General features: G+C 33.4%; 1 protein-coding gene across 4 annotated transcripts in view; it reads right to left on the reverse strand.

The window, feature by feature from the left end:
• LOC126964639 (titin) overlaps positions 1–24,723 on the reverse strand; it is a 124,086-nt gene that overhangs the window by 48,912 nt on the left and 50,451 nt on the right. The gene's annotated exons all lie outside the window — the stretch shown is intronic.

The following is a 24,723-nucleotide window of genomic DNA, read 5'->3' on the forward strand; positions in this document are numbered from 1 at the left end:
GAAAATGCCATAGAATAGACCCCTAAGGAAGAATGGGCCCACTGCTGAATGCGACGATATGGAGAGAGGAACGCAGATTACTTCGAAAAACAGTAAAAGTATTGGCAACTTTCTATATTAAGCCGTTTTTCATTTTCTTAACACTTTCAGTGTTACCTAGGTAGCATTATTTTTTTAGTAAGTAAGTATCACACTTTACAATTTTTTTTTTTCTTAACTATAGAAGGTAGAGATTTAAGATTAAAAACGTTTTGTTGCAAATTTTATAGGCTTTAATTCTTAGAAACTAAAATTATACATTAGTAACATTTTTAACTTAAAAAAGATAAAACAATGAAAATAGACATTTTTAGTTTAGTGTAAAAAAATTCAACTAAAATGTATTACATGTTATTTAATTTTTAATAACTGGTATTGCCTCCTCGAGCTCTGATTACAGCTTCGAGCCGGTTTGCCATACTGAACACTAGGTTTCGGAGCCGATGTTGGGGATTATTCTCCCATTCTTCTACCAGGGCCTGCTTTAGTGCCCTTAGGGTAGTAGGTGGTGGTCTGCGATTTCTGACTAGCCTCCCAAGCTCATCCCAGGCGTGTTCAATCGGGTTGAGATCAGGACTTCTTGATAGCCAAGCCATCACGCTGATACCGACCTCCTGAATATACTCTTGTACGATATGAGCCGTGTGTGGCCGGGCATTATCATGCATCAGCATCGACCATCACCCATAATTGCTAAATACGGCCCTGCATACTCATTGAGAATCTCTTGAGCATATCTTTGCTCAGTGAGGGTGCCATTTTCTATGGCTACTAGCTCTGTGCGACCTTCTGAAGATATGTCAGCCCATACATGTACACTGCCTCCACCGTATTGGACTCTTTGGAGATGGAGGCTTGAAGGTATCGCTCACCAGGTCACCTGTAAACACTTCGCCTTCCATCAGAAGTGTAAAGGGAGAATCGAGACTCATCTGCAAACAAAATTCTTGACAATTCTTCTTCATCCCACTGCATGTGTTCACGGGCGTATCGCAGTCTCGCTACTCGATGCTGTCTCTCGAGTTTTGGGCCACTCGCTGGTCTTCGGGGTTTCAAATTTGCTTCAGCAAGTCTTCTTCTCACTGTACTGTCACTAATGTAGTCCCTCCGAGTCTGAAGTAGCTGTTGCTGGACTTCAACTGCATTTTGGTGGCCATTTCTTAACACAGTGGAAATAATATAACGATCTTCTCGGGCACTGGTACACCTGGGTCTGCCATTACTCGGTCTCCTCAGATGTTGTCCAGTCTCTTCGTACTTTCAAAGCTTTACCTTCTGAACCGTTCGTACCGTCACACCCACCATTCTTGCAGTGCGACGCATACTGATGCCTAGTTCCAGAAAAGGCATGATCCTAGCACATTCTTCAACTGAAAGAGGCATGATAAATAAATGTTATGTGCTTTTTAGCATAAATTTTTAACAAAACCCATCGATATTGAAAAAAATTTAAAACAGAAAGAAAAATGTGAATGGTAAAGTTGTAATTCGGAAACGTCCACTTTGAAAAAGGAATAGTTTTGTTTTTGAAGTTTTTTTTCGGCCAATTCTTAAAAGAAGGTTACCGACTATAAAGTTTTTATGTACAAAATTAAATTCTCTTTGGAGTCCTTTTTATTTCGAAAGTATATCTTGTGAACTTAAAACGTTATCCCAATTTTAAAAGTGTGATACTTACTTTGAAGGCCAGTGTAGTTGGTAAGCCTTGACAATTAAATAAATATATATAGGGGTCTCAGAATATGATTTTGTCCCATTTGGTGTTGACACCCTTGTTCCGTGGGGTCCTATCCCTATAAGGCTTTTCAAGGAAATTGCAAAAAGCTTAGTCGACATCACAGGAGACAGAAGAGCTGGCAGCTACCTCGGACAAAGAATTGGTCAAGCTATTCAAAGGAGGAACGCTGCCAGTATCTTCGGAACCTTGCCTAAAGGAACTCCTTTTAATAACATATTTCAGTTATTGTATTATATTTTTTAAGGATTTTAGTTTTAGGTTCATCGTTCTAGTAGATATTTTTTTATTTCTGTATAAATAAATGTATTAATTTATTAGATTGATATTGATTATTAGCAGTCGGTGTTTTAATAATTTACATATATAGTCGTTTATTTTATAAAAATGCTTAAAATTACTCCACCCTTCATCATAACACGAATGTCTCATAAATACGCACGCAGGAAACGCATTACGCAGTGTTCACTTCTGAGTACTGACTCACTAATTATGATTCTAGTTGTGTTCGAGACAATACGCGGGGTAAAATCAGAATACAACAATGATACATCATTGATATTCGATTCTTAGAATCTGAAGTAAAAACATCGGTCACGTTTAAATTTTGTAGAAATTATTAGAATATGTTTTTAAAGTGAAAACTTCTTTAGCGGCGTTGAGCACTTCTCTTGGGATGGGTATAAAATGTAAAACTCGCGTCAGGACACGTGACCTGATAGAAAATTCGTAAGATAGTCGTTGAAATTATGGAAAAAAGTTGATTTTTCTGAGAGATAAGCTTTTTAATGTAAAATAATTGGAATAGTTCGGAAATGTTTATTTGTGTGTATTTTTTTATGTACTATAAAATTTTCATTTTCGTGTATGATAGTACAATAAATTAATACTGTATTTAACCACATAAACTTTTATACTAATAAATAAAGCAATTTTAAAGCAAATAGTATTACCCGCCGCGATGGCAAGTGTCCTGATGGAATGACGATGGTGGTTTGGGCACGGGATAGGGCGCTGGTATGGGACACGACTTGCGTCGACACTCTGGCTCCTTCTCATGTCCAAGTGACGTCAGTTGGTGCTGGGGCTGCTGCTTCAACTGCCGAAGACAGCAAGCTTCGCAAATATGTTGGTCTCAGTGACTCATACATATTTGTGCCGAGCCACGTGCCAAGTGTCTCGACACCAAATCGAAACACTTGGCCCGTGGGGCCCAGAGGCGCGGAGAATGTTCAAAATACTATCTTCACGCCTGAATAAGTCTACTGGAAACCCAAGCGCTGGCAGCTATTTCGGACAACGGATCAGCCTAGCTATCCAACACGGAAATGCTGCAAGTATTCTTAGTACGCTTCCACGTGATGATAGTTTTAATTTTATGTAGTCATAGTATTGTAAATATAGTTATAAGATTTGATTATTTAGAATATATTTCTTCCTGCTTTGGTATCCTAATTTAATATGTTAATATAAACCTGGACCATTTTTAAACCTGATCAGAATACAATAAAGTTAGTATGAGACTATTATAGATTTTATAAGAACTGCTGTTTTATAAAGCAACTCCCTGCGGGGATACTGCAATACTTTTTGCTCTATTTAAATTGTTGTATAAACCTCCTTTGTAATACATTATTTTTTATCTGTGACAGGCAAGGTCGGCGGGAAAGGATGTTCTTAATACAAACGTCTAGTTAGCTTGAAATGTGGTGAGTTCTTTTTTTATTTTATAGTATAAGACTGATCGCATACTGCAAATCTTATGAGACGATATCTATCTGGACATGGAAATTATTTGAGTTCAGGCTAATGTTAAAATAGAACACCAAAATAAAATATGTGGTCTGAAATTCAAAATTATCAGTGGTAAATATTTAAATACGTAGAAAGATATTGGAAATATCGAAATGAAAGATGTATCCCGATGCAAGGCAAGAGTAATTTTTTTTATCTAGAGTGATTGTTGTTATAACATGGTTCTTCATGCTCACTAAATAGTATTACTTGCGGCATGGCAGCGTCATGTGCCGGGTCGTCTCCTTCCCTCAAATATGTGCGAAGGGAACGATGGCTGGTCCATGCCTCAACTCGTGAACGGGTGCTGCTTGTGGTGCCAGGTCGACCTGTTATACTTAATGATTTCTTGGATACATTTACTGATTGTGACAGTAAGCAGTTCCCAAACCTTCTAGACCTTACAATATTTAAGAACGAATCATTTTGACGACCCATATAGCCCAGTGTTGAGTGACCCTACCTACTAATCTAGAGGTCCCAGATTCGAATCCCGATAGGTGCAAACATTTATGTGATGAAAATTTGAGTAACAGTCTTGGATTTTCATTTGTAGTAATGTATATTTAATTAAGTATATTAAGTATATCGTTGTCTTGTTTGGGGAAACCTAAATTTTGATAAAAGCGCGTACACCTTCCTAAAAGGCCGGCAACGCTCCTGTGATTACTCTGGTGTTGCAAGAAAATGTAGGCGACGGTGATCACTTAACACCAGGTGTTCTCTCGTTTGTCCTCCCTTCTCGTAAAAAAATTGTTATTTATGGGATAAAGTAAGTGTAATTTTAAAGATTTCTGTACACTCTCACTTTTACTCTTCCATTCCAGAAATAACACGCCATGTGAGCGCCTGCGCTTAAAGTAATAGTGTTTTATTCTTCATTCGATTACATTTAACTGCTGTTAATAATGGGAACACGCAACAAACGAATTAATTGAAGTGTTTTTATGTACACGGAGAATTGAGTCCTTATAAGGCCTCAGACACCGCGCGGTACCTTTTATCGTAACATTGTTCTTTTTTTTTTAATAGAACAAATTGATGATAAGTGATCACCCCTCTGGCAACACCAGCTAAATTACAGGAGCGTCGCCGGTCTTTCTCGTACCTGACAGACCACATAACAAACAGTAGTATATTACATCTGACAAGTATCCAAATTTATTTAATAAATCAGTAAATGGAAGCCATGGCTATATAAATTCGAAGTCAAACAATCTTAATTCATGTTATTTTTAGAAATACACTGTTGAATCGTCAAATAAATTGTATATCATATCCACTGATTTGCTAACAATATTACATTAATGAAATTATCGTGAAACGAATGCACAAAATAATACAAGGAGAATTTGTTGCGTCATAAGCAAGACTCTCCCTTCCTTTCTTCTCTATTCACTGCCCATTACTATGCATTGGTATTCTTGATTCAAACCTAAAATTAGTGTAGTAATCACAATTGCACCCACTTTGATACATACATACCAGTGGGAGGCTCCTTTGCACAGGATACCGGCTAGATAAAGTGTACCACAACGCGCCTATTTTTGCCGTGAAGCAGTAATGTGTAAGGATTACTGTGTTTCGGTCTGAAGGGCGCCGTAGCTGGGCGACTGAGACTTAATATCTTATGTCACATATATCCGAAGTTTTGGGTCTCTCAAGAATCCTGATGGGCACTGTATTTAATGGGCTAGGCGTTTCAATACCATCAACTGAACGTCCTGCTCGTCTCGTCCCTAATTTACATAAAAAAAAAACATAAATTTTAGTCTATACAAGCTTCTTCCTCTGTGACACGCTCTTATAGACTATGATGATCCTTATGTAAATCGAACTGTCTTAATTTTTATCAGAAGTAGTGACGAGACGAGCATTTTCGCGGGATCATATGGAACGCTCTGCCCATTAAAATGCTACTCTAGATTCTAGATTCCCACCAAAACTCCGAGCGGCATCACAATTGCGTCCGTCACTTTGAGACATAAGATTTAGTCTCATTAGTCTATGTAGGCTCCTTTGTGACACGCTCTACAGACCATGATGATCTCAAAAATAGATTAATAATATCAAAAACAGTAACGAGACGATCAAGACTTTCACATTATTGTAAATGATGTGCCCTTACAATGCGGTACCGCTCATGATGCTTGGAAAAGCCAAAATTCTGAGGTCCGTACGTAGCTAGTGATATTAGTGTTAAGCCAACTAATATCACTAGCTACGTACGGCGCCTTACAAAGCCGAAACAATAATGTTTGTACATACTGCTTCATGGCAGAAATATGTACCGTTCCTACTTAGCCATCATCCTGTGCAAACAAGCCTCCAACTAGTAAATTCAATTACATTGAAGCGTCAGTGGCTCTATAGGTTGAACCGTTGACTCCACGTTACGTCCACGTACCAAAGTGGTACCTTTTTAGGGTCGGCAATGCTCTTGTGATTCCTCTGGTGTTAGATTAGAAAGTATGAGTATGAAAAAATAAATAGTAGTAAAAAAAACTAAAAAACGTTTTATATAGAAAACCGATTTTGTTTATTTATAAAAGCGTGTATTTTTAGTTTTTATAACCTATTATTTGGATTGTTAAATTAAAAAATCTCTTTGGTATTCGAAAATTTTCTAATAACAGATAAATCGGTTATAGATAATGGTTGAAATTTAAAATGAATATCAATTCCTGCCTTATAGACGATAGATAAATATTATATAAATTAACAAAAATCTTATTTTGCAAATTGAGAAATGGAATAATTTTATCAAATTAATGTATTGTTATCGGTCCTCGATAAATCTATGAAGATTCAGCGAAATCAGGCCGTTTAAAGTGGGTCAAAATCGCGCAAATATGATTTGGTTACACACAAACATACATACAGAAGTGAAGCTAATAATAATAATAATTCAAAACCGTGTAAAAAACCCCACCACCAACAACCGAGAGCATACATAGTGACCTATTCCTTTTGAACTAAAGAGTACTTAATACCGAAGAGCTACAAAGCTAATAACAATAACCTTTTACTCGAGAAAAACCGTCAAGTAAAAAAGTACAAAATAAACTATGTTATGTTTGGTTGTCGTACGGTCACTTGACTCACTGACTCAACTTCCTGCTGTTGAGTGTTTTTACATTCTTATAAATGCTGTTCGAGACCTTGAGAAGGTTTACAATATGAATAAATGACACGAGTTCTATAAAAGTCTTACACATGTAATACATTCAAGTTTTTACGAATGTACAGACAACATTCCAACAAAAATAGTAACTTAAGACCTGAATTGACTTGGAATACCGAAAATTCACTCTGAATTTTTTTTCTCTGAATTGATATAATTAGCAGTTCTAAAAAAATATTATAGTGTACGATACTTAGATTAAGAATTGGTCTCCGCTGCTTTTTTACTATGGCAACTATGAGATGCTTGTGTGCGGGGCATCTTGACACTACTGAAAAGACTTGAATTGAACTGAATCGCTGTGATTGCATTACACAAAGTAGGTATGGAGTCAAATGAAATTTTTAAAACTCTCCATACGCTTGGTATTAGTAAAATGTTTGTGTACCGAGCTATTAATAGGTAAAATGAGACCTCCGCTGTTTGTGACAGAAAAATATCTGACCGTCCACGTAGTGTTCGTACGAAAAAGTTGTTAAAAGCAGTAAAGGAATTAATTCGAAGAAGTCCTGTCCGAAAGCAATAGATTTTTTCTCGGGTGATGAAGATAGGCACCTAGAACCATGTCGCGTATTTTAAAAGATGACTTAGAACTGGCAGCCTATAAGAGACGTACTGGCAATTTCTTAACTGGTAATTTAAAAAAGAATAGGGCGGTAAACCGAAATAACTGCTGAAGCGGTACGCACAAAAAAATTTTGTTTACGGATGAGAAAATTTTTACAATTGAGCAACATTTTAACAAACAAAATAACCGTATTTATGCTCAAAGCTTCCTGATTAGTCGACGGAGTGCAATGTGGGCACTATCCGACTTCAGTGATGGTTTGGCGGGGTATTAGCTATGAAGGAGTGACTGAGCCATATTTTTCTTAAAAAGGTATCAAAACATCGGCACAAGCGTATCAAGATACCATTCTTGAAAAGATAGTGAAACTCCTTAACAACACCATGTTCAATAACGAAGAATATTCCTTCCAGCAAGACTCGGCGCCGCCTAAGGCTCGGTCTACGCAGTCTTGGATGGAAACGAACGTTTCGGACTTTTTCAGAGCTGAAGACTGGCCGTCGTCTAGTTCTAGATCTTAATTCGCTGTATTATGATTTATGGTCAGTTTTAGAGAGTACGGCTTGCTCTAAACGCCTTGATAATTTGGTGTCCCTAAAACAATCCGTACGTTTGTCAGTGAGGAATTTTCCCATGGAAAGAGTGCGTGCATGTATTGATCCTCAACGTTTAAAGGACTATATTGCAGCCAATGGAGACCACTTCGAAAAAGCTTTTTATATTTTAAATTGTTTTATATTTATGTATTATACTAATACACTGTAAAAGTAATAAAAGGTATTTGCAATAGAAAATTTATTTTTCTTTCTTTCAGTATTTATGGGAAGACTAGGTATGTTAAGAGATAGATTTAAAAATAAGTTATTTTTATTCTTTTTTGATATAAATAATGTTTAAAGCTAATTTAATCGCTTAGAGATATGATAAATATTTTTTTTATTACTTAAATGAAGAATTTTCAAAGAGTATTTATTCTGTACAATTTATTGTAACAAAGGCAACCTTGTTGCACCACAGTTCCGTCGTTAAAGGAACTACGCTTGGTGCTATAAATAATTTATTGTTTTTAATTGAGGTCAAAATATTGAGGTTCCTCGAAATGCGAGGTAAAGGTGTTCTTGATGTTATCATTATTGTAGTTTTAACATCTTTATGTAAATTATAAGTAATGTTAATATTTTAATTTTCTATCAACTGTAAGGCTTTTACGGTAATTAAAATAACAAGCCCGTAAAACAAAAAGAAAATAAAGGAGATTTTTTATTTTAAATTCAAACAGTTTTTCAAATCATTGATGCTGATGATGGCAAAAATTAAGCAAATACTTACTTTATTTTTTTCATTTTCACGCATTAGAAAAACCTAGGTATGGGCGTATGGGCATTCCTTTAGTAAAATATTACATTTTAGTGTATATTAAAGTAACTTTTTGTAATATTTATTAAATTCATCATCAACATTCAACATCACACACTCATATAATATACTATATGCATACTTATTTATTAATTATGTATCACAAGCACATATTATTCAGGACTTCTTCTTCTTTTATTTAAATAATCAATAATAAATAAATAAAAAATAATAAAGAATATTATTAGTAGCGTTATAATTTCATTATAATTTAAAGTATTAATTTGTAAAATACAAATGCTGTAAAGTTTGCTTAGATAAATAAACAATAAATAATAGTTGATGTTAGTACTTGTAACCCGCTTTTGTCAATGGCAGATAGAGTTGTAGAAATAAAGTTAAGGATAAGGTGTACCTTAAATTTGACCCGACAGACGCCGTTCTGTTCATAATGAAAATAACTCTTGCGGGTGGAATTTTATAAAGTTCTTAGCTGACCCCTACCCGGCTAAATGAATGTTCCTACCAAATTTCAAGTCTCTACGCCTTATGGTTCCAAGGATATCGTGATGAATCAATACATAAGTGGAAAAATATATTTATAAAGATTAATCAGTCAATTAACTAAAAATGCTCACGACCATAGACTTACAATTTACTAGCGTAAAGACGAACAAAGAGCGCAAGAAACAGGATCGTATCTAACGGAGAAACAGCAAGATAGAATAGAAAAGTGAACTATAGCAACTGTAACCAATTTTGATTCACATGTCGTAAACAGTCAGCCACGCTTGACATGAGGAAAACTAGGCTACTAGTTGACGCACACATTGACAAATCAAATTGATCACTCATTGGCAACAGACCGTTTATACGCTAGTAAATATATTCGAAGTCCATTCTTACGACCATTTTCAAGCACTTAGAATTTATATCAAATATGGGAAGATTGGACGGACAAATTCCAGTATATCTAAAAACAGGATATAAAGAAAACGCACCGCTAAGTGATTCCAGGTCTATCTGACAGCTGTATCGTGCCATCCCTGTCTATAAGTGAGATAAGTGCGATATTCTTATCTCGTTTTCTATCGAATGCGGGGATTGGTATCAGTAACGAACACTTTCGTCTTGTAAAAGACATCAACGCGCTATCGGCTCGATATCTTATAATTTATTAGAAGTTTTTGTGCTATAGTAATTTAAGAATGCTTTTTACATTGCAAAATGATATTATATATCTACATGATATATGATATCTCAGCGGTTAGCAGCATTGCACACTGAGGTAGAGTTCCCGAGTTCGAATCCCGGTAGGTGCAAACACGGAACAGAGAAAACTAGTGGAAGTGGCATGTTTGCCTTACCCTGTCGCCACTATTGAGTACAAATGTACCTACTCAAGGCTCAAGTGAGACCAGTCATTTGATGTCAAGTGAAGCACAATTATCTTTTAATAAAATATGCCTTATTATGCCATTTTTGACTGTAGAAATCATAGCCGCAATAAAAATATGTCCAACGGAGGGATTTCCTATCATCGGTTATTATAATTTTTTCGATTTAAATACAATTAATATTTTTTATGTGTTGTGCAAAATATACAATTAAAAATAATCCATAATCGAACATAAACGTTTAATCGATGTTACTTATGTTAGAATAATTAATGTAAACAATAAAAATATCTTGCTACTCAACAAGTGCTCTATGGTTACAGAGTTCCTATTACTTCAAGTTTTTATTTGTTATTTTTGGAAATTTAAGAAAAAGTTTAAAAAAAAAACGTCGAAAACTCAATGCCTTACATGAGTAAGTCAAAAAAATAAATGTAAATGAATACGTAAAAACAAGAGTTATTGGGTACAGTGGATACATCAATTTACACATACCGTAAATAAATAAATAAAGTTATTTTGCGATAATTTTAGTTGCGATTATAACATATATAATAATTTTAAATATACGAAGCAGAGTTTCTAGTAACAGATTCATCCTGCCACCACAAGTAACGGGCATGACACATGGGCCAATATTTTAGGGAAGGGAACGACCCGTCCCACGTCACCGCCACAAGCAGTGACCTTTAAGCGAGCATGACGAAACCTGACACGAAGAGTCAAGGGTTTTAATATGAATTGGCGTATGTTTAAGCATGTATATCGTGTTAAATATATCGTTGCCTTGCAACCCATTTTACAGGCTATTCCTAGTTTGGGGCAAGATAATTTGTGTGAAAAATGTCAATATTACCATTATTTTTATCAAATGTTAATCTTATATACATATGTTTGCTGATGATCTTAAAAATTCTCAAGATGAATAATCCGAATGATGTTAGCGTCTTGCAGACAAATTACTAATATTCTTGTGAAGTATAATATGTCAACTTTTCGTGAACTACAACTCGTCAACGTGTGATGCTTGTGGTGCCTGTTATAAATAAATCAATGTATTTGTTGGATGCATTACTAATTGTCACAGTAATCACGACCATCATGTTCATGAAGCATCCTTGCACAAACAATGAGTTCAGGCTCGATATACGATAGTTTATACTAATACAGTTAATTATTTATTACTTTTTATGAAATAATTTATATTATTTAAACATGACTATACATATATTGGATGCAGCACCTTACAAACTAATTTGTATATATATTACAGCTATTGTAAAATACTCTATTTGATTGAAAAGAGTGGCCGTTGAGTTTCTTATATGTTCTTCTCGCGAGCTCAACTATGTTAAATTAAGTCAGAAGTAGTGATGTCTTGCTTAAATAAAAGCAGTACTTTTAATTTATTCAAAAGGAGATCTCATGAGTTGCTTTTAAATAAATGCTATTATGATAACGTTATAACGTGATAATCTTAACCTATCTTAAATTAAGAACTAACGTACGGTTGAGGATATCTTAAAGTTATTGACAATAATTGGTTTTGGACTATTATTATGTTGACACCTTAATTATTTCTTTCTTTATGCTTTGTTTGTATTAAGTCTATGTATAAATTGACATTTTTATCAGTACTTGTTTCCTTGTTTTGTTTAATTTAAATTAATGTAATATTGAAACAGCAGTTACACATGTAACATGTATATAAGGCTCATCAGACATTATTTCGACCTATTGTATCTGTATTTATTGAATAAATAAATCATTCATTTATTCATTCATAGATGTTAAGCGATATCTTCTACCCGTGGCAATGTTATTGTTGACGAGGGGCACAACATTGAGTATGTTGAGCAGTGTACGGTACATGTAGGTACGTTGCCTACAAGTTACTGCTTATGCGCTGTATTTCTCGTAATTACCGTTAACGTTGCCTAAGCACGTTGTTCAAACAGATTCAAGTTCTAGCGCACTCTTGATAATTAAGTTAGCACATGCGTCAGGGCTTCAAACGCAAAAACTTGTCTCGTGGGTTTTTAAGTTGTTGCATTTGATAGGGTTGTCAAATTTATTACATATGTAAACATTTAATAAACTATTATTATAGAAATAATATTAACAAAGTTAATCAATAATTAATGTAATAAATGACGTTATTAACGAATATACACATATACACACGCACATTAACCCTTATTCATAAGTCCATTTTTTTATTCCTATAGATTATATATATATATTTTTTCAATAAAAATTGAGTGCCTACAAATTACACGTGAAACTACTTTGGCAAAGCAATTTTTAAATCTCGCTTATTTTTATACTTACCAGTGGCTCCTTCGCACAGGATGCCGGCTAGCTAACATCTTATGTCTCCAGCCGCTAAGAATTTTTGGGATTTTCAAGAATCCTGAAGGCTGAGCGTCTTGTAATGGGCAGGGCGTATTTATTACTATCACCTGAACATCCTGCTCGTCTCTTTCCTAATTTTCATAAAAATAATTACAGTTTCTAGCAAATTCAGTTATGTGCCTATGCACATAATATTATTATCAAGAATTTATTGAGAAGCAACAGTTCAGAAAATAGTTATTCACTTAAAAATAAATTAATTAAAAATTAAATAAATGGATGTTATAACAAAAAAGTGACAACCCTTAAATACGAGCAGCGAAATGAAACAAGTTTTCTTGTGAGAAAATGTTTTTGAAATAGTTTCATTTAATTTAATTTATCTAGAGCTCCAGGAGAACGTTTTTCAAAAGCAACTTCTATTTCAGTATAATAGAGTCTTTTTAATTTATAATTGTAATTTTAATGATTAAATTGTTAAATTGAGCCATTTTTTACATATGTCTGCCCATAAATACTGCTACAATTAAAAAACAAAATATTACATTTGAATTTGGAATCAGTCATTTTTATATGATTGTTCATTGAATTTTCTCATTTTGGCGCCAATATGTACAATATTTTGCGATACTAAAATGGAGTAGGATGATAAAGAGAACTGAGTAGGTATGGAGCTAAATGCAATTTTAAAAACTCTCCATACGCTTGGTATTCGTAAAGTGTAAGTGTACTGGGCTATTAATAGATGAGACCTCCTCTATGATGGAAAAAGATCTGGCTGTCAACGTAGTCTTCGTACTAAAAAGGTGATCAAATCCTGTCCGAAAGCAAAAGATTTTATCTCAGGAGATGAAAATAGCACCAAGAACAATGTCGCGTACCTATTTTAAAAGATGACTTAGGACTTGCAACCTAGAAGAGATTTCCTAACTGATAATTTAAAAAAGAATAGTGTGGTAAAATTGGAACAACTACTGAAGCGGTACCTACGCAAGGATCACAAAAAATTTTGTTTACGGTTGAGAAATTTTTACAATCCCGTCCAAAAATTTTTGTATAACAACAAGTGGTAGAATATTTTTTTTAAATAACGATCACTTGGCGTTGCGTAGAGACGTCACTTCATTGTGTGTCTTCTACCGCATTTATCACGGGGAGTGTTCCGAGGAGCTGTTTAACCTGATTCCTGCCGCCGAATTCCACCTTCGCACGACACGCCACAAGTCAGGATATCATCCCCACCGTCTGGATGTGTGGCGGTCCTCCACAGAGCGGTTTTCAAGGAGCTTTCTTCCTCGTACTACAACGCTGCGGAATGAGCTTCCTTGTGCGGTGTTTCCGGGACGATACGACATGGGTACCTTCAAAAAAAGCGCGTACACCTTCCTTAAAGGCCGGTAACGCTCTTGTGATTCCTCTGGTGTTGCAAGAGAATGTGGGCGGCGGTGATCACTTAACACCAGGTGAACCGTACGCTCGTTTGTCCTCCTATTCAATAAAAAAAAACGAATATTCCACGTCTAGAAAATTAAACTCCCTATGCAATGATGTAAATTTTATTACAAAATATTTATCCAAAAGTCGACGTAAGAAAGTATAATAAAGTCAGTCATATTCAGATTTTTTTTCACCATGATTAAATATTTTAAATTAAAGAACTTGCTTCAGTGTTTAGAACCTAAGATCATTTTTACGTCTAGCTATTTTGACAGCTGTGAAAACGTCGAAGAAAATCGAGTTTAGAACTTACCTCTATTTTGATAAATTCACGCAAAGTGTCATACAAATTGCGAGTGTAAGACGTAGCTTGTCACACACACTAAACTAATATACCTGGCCTGTTTTTATCGGTTGTCTAGCAGCAAGAGACTCTATCTACACGTATAAATTATCTAAGTTTATAGCATATTATATAGTTTTGCAAGAAAAAAGTATTTTCTTCATAGTAATAAGTTTTATTTTGGAAATTAAAACTAACAATTTACATGTAGTTATAGAAATCCTCTTAAGTATAAAAGTAAATTTCAAAAAGCCATGCTTTCAATAATTTTAACAATTTACGCCGTCATGTCATTACTGTCAAATCTGACTGATAGCTAACACTCAAGCTGTCAAAATATTGACAGATAATTTTATGCAGAAATGATTGACATAAATTTGTATGTGAAATTAGCATACAAATTACAGCAACATGGGTCGAAGCATTAGTTCGCCAAAGGACGTTTATCTGAGGTTGAATAATGATACGCTATTATTATTATTAAAATCTTTTTAGTACACGAATTTAAATATTAATAATGTATAACTTTTAAAGAACTTCAGTACCGTTTGAATAGCTTTGGCGCGATGCAAACTAAGTCTTCGAAAAGTCTTTCATTAAAAATGATCAGCTATGTGGTTTTATGACAATGATATTAAAGTATTAATTAAAAAGGCAAGAGAGTTAAGGGAGACCACTAACCAGATGGGAAGACGACCTCAGACGGACAGCTGGCCCTAACTGGATAGACGTAGCACAGGATAGAGACGCGTGGGCAACTTTGGAGGAGGCCTTTACCCAATCCGGGGTTCTTGCTATCAAATTTACTTATAATTAGATATTAATCTTATATTATATATAAAAATATCTATCAATTTACTTACAATATTTAAAAAACAAAGCCATTTGGCTTATTTAATGTAATTTAAGTATTACTAAATGAATATGAAACCACAATCACGAAGTGAAACATTTTTTTTTTTTCAAAAATTTAACATCATAGGGGTTAAAGTCTAAACCCTTTGAGATATAATAAAATAATGAATGATGGAATTGTGTATCTTATATAGACTACAGAAAAGTCCGCGATGGCATTTTAATACTTTAAAACATTGGCATTTTTAAAGCCGTAATGTAAGAGCTGTTTACACATATAAGATTTTTAATCGATATCATTTTAAATAAGTAATTTTACTCATTTTACACCATATAATTGTTTGATGCGAAACGACCCTCCGCGGCAACATCTTGCCTATTACAGACAAGGGACGGTAGTTGAAGGGTATGATCAGTCAGAAATACATTTGTGTTTGATTTTAAATAAATTAAATAAGATTACAGATTTCCCATGGCCTTATACTGCATTATTCTCATATACTTACATCATTTTTTTCTATTGATAAAACAGCGTCTGTCCGATTAGCTACTACTACCACTTCGAATACAAATGGCACTTTGAGAGAGAAGAAGCGGCACAAGAAACTCTTTTGCATTCTTTTTTTTTGAGCTCTTTTTAATAAAATATACAATATTGTACTGTCATTGTTATTGCTATAAAAATAATCATAATCTAGTCCAATCACTTACATATTGAATTCATTTATAGATAATGCCTAAATAGTGGCTGGGACTTTATTATAAAAGTGTATACATTTACTCTTAAAGTTATTACGTACTTCCCTTCTTAAGGTTTAACTTACAGAGTCTCTACTAAGTAAACAGTTAACCAATTATTGTAAATAATTTCCCCAAATTATCATAATATGAGGCATAAGCGGAACAACAAAGGTCACATTAAAGTTATAAAAAAATAAGTTATTGTCTGGAGGCTATAACAACAGATTCGCATGCATTTTGTAATTTAAGATAATTGAGTTGGTTACTTGTGAACATGTATGTAGCTACATAATTTACCACCCACATTTTATGAGGAAAAAGCTGAAAATTCGGAAAGTTTTTACATATAATTAATCCCATTGAAGTTGTCCACCAATGAGAAATTTTAATAAAATTGCAGACTAAGAGCTTTTGGTTTTTTCTCATAAAAAAGGGAAAGGATGATGGTGAATAATAATCTTTATTTGCATTTCAATAAGTTCAGTTTTGTAATCGGTCTTATTTTGATTAAACTTAGTTTCTTTAAAAAAAAGTCTTTCATGACTTGTAGGTAGAAACCTACAAGTCATGCAAATATATATCTAGTACATAACATTTTATTTTATACAAAATTGAACATAACCAATAAGTATTATAAACTTCTAAGCCATACAAAGTTTATATAAAATTCTAATAAAACAGTAGGTAATAATCTATATGTCCATATAAAATATGTCCATACAAAACAAATATTGAAAATAAAAATAATTATGGGTCCCAAATCGAAATAACAACTATCCTATCTATCAAGTTGTACTAAACTGCACTCCATGAAGTAATCCCCATTAAAATTCTTTCATTAGTTTAGGAGTTCATCGCGGACAAACAACGAGTCACGTAATTTATATATATTAAGATATACGAGATTTCCGCCTATATATTGACTCATCACGATTTCTCTGGAACCATAAGCCGTAGAGACTTGAAATTTGGTAGGAATATTCCTTTCGCCAAGAACGGATTTTACGAAATTCCACTCGCAGGAGTGTTTTTTATTATTAACAGAACAACGTCTTTCGGGTCAGCTAGTAATTTATAAATCAATTTTCCTTAAATTTAAGTAGTCATAACTTGGCATTATTTAAAATAAAAGATGTGATTTTATCCCATAATTATTTCTCTATTGCATACATACCGTTATCTACGATGAAAATATACCATGCTATATTTTCATCGTAGATTACATTTACATATAATGATATTTAAATAATTACATACGCATTAAAAGTAGAGATATATTAATTGCGCATCAGATGGCGCCTTCTCCGTCATATCAATAATATAAAGCACCATGGTATATATTTAGATGTTATGAAACATTTAGATGGAGCGTATCATGCAATAAAAAGAATTGACAGTTACAACTGTACTCTCTACAGAGACTGCCGATAAAAGTGAAAACTTAGAACTTTTCTATAATGTTTAAAAACAATAAAATTATTAATTTCAATTATATTTCAACAATACATAGTGTATACACATTGAATTTTTCACTAAATCCATTCAATTTCACTTATAAGATATACACAGCACTAATGTTGCACCATACGACAGATGTATGGCTACAGATATACTGCTGTAAGTATTTCGGTGACGCGAACTCACGAGATTCCCCAATCCAAAAAGTGTGTAACTATATATATGTATATTTATTTTTTACTTAGGTATGTATTTATTATCGCGTGCGCCAGCAATAAGCATGTCGATAACGCGAACCCATAAGATTTTCCTCCCCAAAAAGTGCCCAGCACAGCTAAAGAAGTTTACACTTCAATAATTATTAAATGTATAATAGGAATATATTAAGTTAAAATAAAATATAGTTTTGGCAGTGTCCAAATAAATTGTACTTTAAGTTGTTGAATTATGGCAACCAGCTTCCTGTTTTCCACAAACAACCTTTTTGTATTGCCTTTCCCTTTTAGGAGATCCAAGATGCCACGATTTTGGACAGGCGAAAAAGGCAGTTTTTATAAGAGTCGTATAAGATTGTGAATTTTTAAAATTTGGTAATTCTAAGGAGATATTATGGTAGCGTTGTTAAAATAATTTCTTTTAATACTAATTTTATATTTAGCTTCATCTATATCTATCAATACTGTACTCAATAACTTTTGTATTAATTTACATTTACTTTTTTGACTTACTCGTGTAAGACATAGACTATTTGACGTTTGAGTGTGTTTGTTGCATCATTTTACATTTTACATATTATATTGTAAATGTAAATCTTGATATAAAAGAGTGGCAATTAGTTTCTTGCTACTTCTTCTCATTAGCTCAACCTTTTACGAAGTAGCGGTAGATTCAATAAGAAAAAAAAAATTTTTTTTTGACATTCATAAGTGTCATTTCCGTGACCTACGTGAATAAACTGATTTTGATTTGATTTGATTTATATATTTATGTATGTAGCGAAATCTTTGAACATTACGTTGAACTAGAGGCGTTTTATGAAAGAAACCATAATCGGTTCTTGATACGAGTCCTAATTTATGTATACAATATTTTAATGTTAAAGTTCAACTGATGGTAAGTGATACATCCTGCCCATTACAATGCAGTGCCGCTCAGGATTCTTTTATTTTTGCTTTTTTTATTTCAGAAAAGACAACAGTAAAAAAAAACTAAATTTATCATCAGCTATAAATGAATTAATAAATCAGTTTGCCGAAAAAAAGGCAAGGAGAGTGTATATTTAATTTGAATTGTTTGAAAAAAAATGGAAAAGTGACAGATAGGTAATTATGATGAATAAATATTTCTTTTAATTTTATGCAAACATTTTTTTTTGTGATAAATCTTTACCCTTCATAAGGGCCCCCAAGCAAATTTTTATACAGGGCCCCGCCAAGGCACGTTACGCCACTGTTACTATTCACAGAAAATGCGCCGTCTAAAAGCATAAATACCGAATATCCATTTCAAAGAGATAATGACGTAAGCATTAAAATGTCATTTAAAAATGATGAAGCGAATGGACTCCACATATTACATGCTATTACGGTTTTTGCTATCCCTAGTGTCATATCTATAAAACCTGACGCAACTGCAAAAAAACAAACACCTTTGAAGGAACACGCACAGAACTATAATGTATAATAATATACTTATATATGTGTACTTTTTTACTTTCTTCCCATAAATACTGAAACAAAAAAAAATATTATTGCAAAAAACATTAACTACTTTTACAGTGTGTTAGTTTAATACATAAATGTAAAACAATTTAAAACATAATAAGCTTATTCGAAGTGGTCTCCATTGGCTGCAATACAGTCCTTTAAACGTTCAGGCCAGTTATCAATTTCACTCTTTCCATGGGAAAATTCTTCACTGACTATCGTACCTACCTAAGGATTGTTTTAGGGACTCCAAATTACCATGGCGTTTAGAGGAAACCGTACTCTTTAAAACTGACCATTAATCAAAATCCAGCGGATTAAATCCCCCCGAGATAAAATCTTTTGCTTTCGGAAAGGATTTCATCGAATTCTTTCCCTTTTTGCTTTGACCACCTTTTCGTACCAGCACTACGTGGACGGCCAGATCATTTTCTGACACAGAGGAGGACTCACTGAACCTATTAATAGCCCGGTACCCAAACATGTTACTAATACCAAGCGTATGGAGAGATATAAAAATTGCATTTGGCTCCTTACCTACTTTGTGTAATGCAATCACAGCGATTCGGTTCTCTTTCTCAACCAATATCGCAAAATACTTTCAATGAACAATCATATAAAAATGACGGATTCTAAATTCAAATGTAGTATTTTGTTTATTTTTAATTGTAACTGTACAGTATAGTATTATATAACAGTATTTATGGCCAGACTAAGTAAAGTATAATTTCTTATACATATACGTTCCATTCTTTCATTGGATAAAACGCTCCATCTAAGTTTTTAGTCAAATTCAAATATTTTTATTCAAAACTAGCTGACCCAGCAAACGTTGTATTCATCATAGTATCATCATCAACTGTAGTTAATCTATGAACTATAGGTAGCTAAAATTAAGTTTGTATTTTTAACTCTTGAGAAAATTAGACAGATACAAAGATTCTATTTAGTTACTCATTTTAAACTATTCTTTCAATTTAATTTCTGAATGACGGGGGACACATTAAAGGAAAAAACAAAATTGTTATTTTTTTTTTAAATTCCGAATATTTTCATATTTATTCACCTTTTAAACCTTCTCTGGACCCCCACAAATAATTCAAGACCAAAATTAGCCAAATCGGTCCAGCCGTTCTCGAGTTTTAGCGAGACTAACGAACAGCAATTCATTTATATATATATATATATATATATATATATATATATATATATATATATATATATATATATAGATAAGATTTAGAATCACTTACTGAACGTCAAAAACCTACCCATTCAAATAGTATGCCTCAGACCTGACACCGGTGCCAGAAACTCTGCGAGTTATTTTTATAAAAATATTGATTACAATGTAATATGGTACAATAAACATTTATGATTAAATAGCCTGAGGGTGTTCGCTTCAGTCCCAGTCTGTGGTATCATTAAGAAAATTATTTATGTGATAATAATTGCATTGTAATGACAGACATTACAATTTCACTAAAACCTATACATACTACGACATAAAGATAAATCAGAATTAACAAAAACATATGAGATTTCTAGTTTTAAATATTTAGCATTAGATTAAAATTCGCAGTGATAAAATAATGGCTCCTTTAAATAATAAAAGATGAACAAATACTATCAAATCAAAACCACTTTATTCATATAGGTCGCGGAAATGACACTTATGAATGTAATAAAAAAAATCTTATTGAATCTACTGCTACTTCGTAAAGGCTTGAGCTAATGAGAAGAAGTAGCAAGAAAATCATTGCCACTCTTTTAAATCAAGATTTACATTTTCATCGTTTTACAAATCATTACAATATAATATGTAAAGTGATGCAACAAACATCAAATAACAAGTGTCAAATAGTCAATGATTTACACGAGTAAGTCAAAAAAGTAAATGTAAATTAATACAAAAGTTATTGAGTACAGTAGCTGCATCATCCACGCACACCGTAAATTATTAAAGGTATTCTGTGAGCATTTTATAAGCGATTATATATAAAAAAATATCTAATTCAACAAAGTGCCTCCCTGGTTCACTTATACCAAATAAACGCCTCCAACTTCACAGTAGGGCTCTGGGTCCCAAGAACAATTAAGAATGAAGTCGACAAAAACAAAAAACCATAGAGATAAAAATGTTCGTAAGACAGCCTGACTGAAAAACAAAAACGAAGATCACAGATTAAAAATGTTCAGTCTACGACATAAATCCTTTAGCGAGACAAGCTACAACGTCTTATATTATCTATGCCCTATATGCTATATTCCGAGCTACCGATGTTATCTAAGGAGTTCCTACGCTTAATGCAATAAGGGTAATTTTTCTAGAAATCTCAATGGCGACGCAGTTGATATATTCCCAGTGTTGCCAAGTCTCTTTTTGGATCAAAACTATAAGGTATTTATACAACAAAAATTTCTGCTATAGATGTAAAATTTATGGTTTTTTAACTATCTTGATTGAACATTCACATTTGGATATTTCTTCATATTCAAATCAACTCGAGCCCACTTTAGAAGGGAATTATATTTGCCTTCTAAATGATATGTGACCGTTAATTCTCATTCAATATCTAAATATGAAATCTGAATATCTAAATGCTCGGACAGCCTGGGACTAGATTGTGATTATTTTATAGCGATAGAAATGACTGTACAATATTGTATATTTTTATTGAAAAGAGCGGAAAAAAGAATGCTGGGAGAGTTTCTTGCGCCGCTTCTTCTCTCTCAGAGAGCCCTTTGTTTCCGAAACGGTAGTAGTATCTAGTAATTATTAGAAATGACATCAAAAAGAATTCTAAAGGAATCAATTTTGAGAAAATAAATGCCTTTATGCCTTTAATAACCACAAAATAAAAACACAAAATCCTTCTAGAAGTTATAGCTTCAATACAGTGGATTAAGCATTATTGATTGTTGATCAAAATTTTAGCTTAAAAAGTAAATAAAAATATAATATTAGTATTAAAGGAGATAGATAGACAAACTACAAAAATAAATGTATTACAAATAACATTTTTAAGAAAAGTTAACAATTTTAGTTTTTTCACTATGTTAAAAAACTGATTAAAAAATGTATTTTTTTTTTATTTCACTCGTAAGACTGAGCATGTTTTAACCGAATTCAAAGAAGGAAAAGGTTCTCAATTCGACGGTATTTTTGATATATTTGTTACCTCAGAACTTTCGACTGTGTTCACCATCCGATTCCAAAAATAACAATAATTGTAATTAGAACCAATTAGATTAATTAATTAGATTGTATAAAAATACGCAATTATTTTTATTGTACTTTTAATGCGTATTAGTGCATATTGTATCTATTGTTTTGGATAAGTTTTTTTTAAGTCAATTGTTTTTTTTTTCTTAAAATTTTTCTTTAATTTTTTCCTAAAAGATGTCTACTTTAAATTGACATAGAATTTATATAAATATGTTTTCCTAGGGCCAAAGGCTCATACATTTTTTGTCCATCTCCTATCAATATATCAGATATCTTTATATATAAAATTCTTCTGTACGTGTGTTGACAGTAAACTCCTCCTAAACGGCTGTACCGGTTTGAATGAAATTTTATGTGTGTGTTCAAGTGGATTCGAGGATAGTTTAGATTAACAATTGAACTACCTCCTCATGGCTGGACTGATTTTGATGATTTTTTTAATGTTCCAGTGAATTTGAGATTGGTTTAGAATATCAATACAGTCGACATATAATTCTCCTACGTATGTTAGTGGTCTCCTCCTAACGTCTGGACCGATTTTTCAAACTTAACACGTGTGTACAGGAGAACGTCTGTCGGGTCCGCTAGTTGTTATATATATAAGAGATTTTCACCTATGTATTTGACTCATCACTATATCTATGGAACCATTAAGTACTGACTTGAGATTTAGTAAGAACATTCCCATTGCATATACGTGCATAAAATAACGGCTTATTCAATAAACTTTCTGTGATTATTTTATTTGTTTAAAAGTAGTTGTGTGGCAGCCCTGAACTGATACACAGAAGTTTTATTGCAATGCACCTATGGCGAACCGAGGATTATTTTCATGTTTTAATTGATAGTACCGTGGGCGTTAAACGTAACAGTGATCGAGATAAGTTACACAAGGATATAAATAATAGGCGAGACTTAAGTTGGAAGGATGCAATAAATTGAAGCAATACGTGTACAATTTGCAACTTCAGAGCCTTCGATTGCATGCCTGCTACCATAGACTTTCGAACTACTAGTGTATAGACTTGTGTTTCCTAAAGTGGGGCCCGCTGACTTAATATAAACTATTTTACGAGATGGAGTGGCGTTACCAAATTTCCCAAATACATACCACTGTGCCTGAACACGATGGTTTTCAAACCGTGTGTGTTGCCAGTGATGACTTACGGTACACTAACGTGATCAATAACATGGGCCTGATGAGAAAGCTTATGGTTGCTCAGAGGGCATTGCTCGGAGTTTCGTAGGAGAACCACAGTCACTAACATTAGCCCAAATGAATGATAGACGGCCGGTGGAGCAGTAAAGTCATCGAATCGACCCAATATCTGTTCAAGATCGCCGGAATACGTTGGATGAGGGTTGCGTAGGACCGATCGTTGTGGAGATCTTTGGGGGAGGCCTTTGTCCAGCAGTGGACGCTTCCGACTGACGATTATGATTATGATAAATAAAACGATATATTATATCTCTATTATATCTTATACTCAAATTGCACAGGGCGGCAATTTGATAGTTTAGGGGGCAATTTAAAAATGGCCTCGACACGACTTTAACCCTTTCGTTTTCGGTTATTTAATTGCAATGCTAGAAATCGGTGACAAATTTAACAAAAAAGGCAAATTCCAAGAATGTGTAAGTAATCTTTGATTACCGTTTCCATCTTCATATATCTGAATGTCGATTTAGTGCTGTAAATGACTTACTGATTAAAATAATCGACTTGACATATATATAACACAACGTGGCGATTTGAGATTAAAGATAAGTAAATTGGTACGTAATATAAAATCTCTTTGCAGCAAGCATCAAGCGCACTAAATGAATATAAAAAAAATCAATATTAAAATTATTTTGAACTTTAGTTTTTCATTATATCATTTTAAATTTTACTTACGATGTTTTGATAAAAAATTTATAGTGATTTCTTCATAGAACTATCATTTATATTAAGGGAAGTAAACAATTTTTAAAGGTTTAAATATATGTATAGGGACCTTTTAATAATGATAAGGTGGGGGCCTAAAAAAGGTTGGGAATCACTGGTATAGACAAACCTAGAGAGAGAGAAAATCTCTAATGGATTAAAATAGAACACTTTTTAAAGGATTAAAACGCGTGTAATTGTAACTGTTTTTTTACATTATTTTTTGCGTAAAAGTTACATTTTTATCATTTATTTAGCTAACTTATTTTAATGTTATTAAGAGACGAGACGAGCAGGACGTTCAGTCGATGGACGCTTTGCCCAGTTATATCACTAGCTACGGCGCCGTTCAGACTGAAACACAGTAATGCTTATACATTACTGCTTCACGGCAGAACGGGTACCACACCCATAATCTAGCCGGCATCCTGTGCAAAGGAGCCTACCCCTGACGAATGCTGCATTAACTTTTAACACAGTTTTCCTCCACACAGTCCTTTTAAAAGAGTTTTATTTAAATGTGTAAAACTCGCGTTAATCAAAGAAAATGCTGTGTCCAATGGAGATAGAGTATGATGGAAAAGGAAAGCGAGCCTTTT

The sequence above is a fragment of the Leptidea sinapis genome, chromosome 5, assembly GCF_905404315.1.
Source record: "Leptidea sinapis chromosome 5, ilLepSina1.1, whole genome shotgun sequence".
In the NCBI taxonomy this organism is placed as follows: domain Eukaryota; kingdom Metazoa; phylum Arthropoda; class Insecta; order Lepidoptera; family Pieridae; genus Leptidea; species Leptidea sinapis.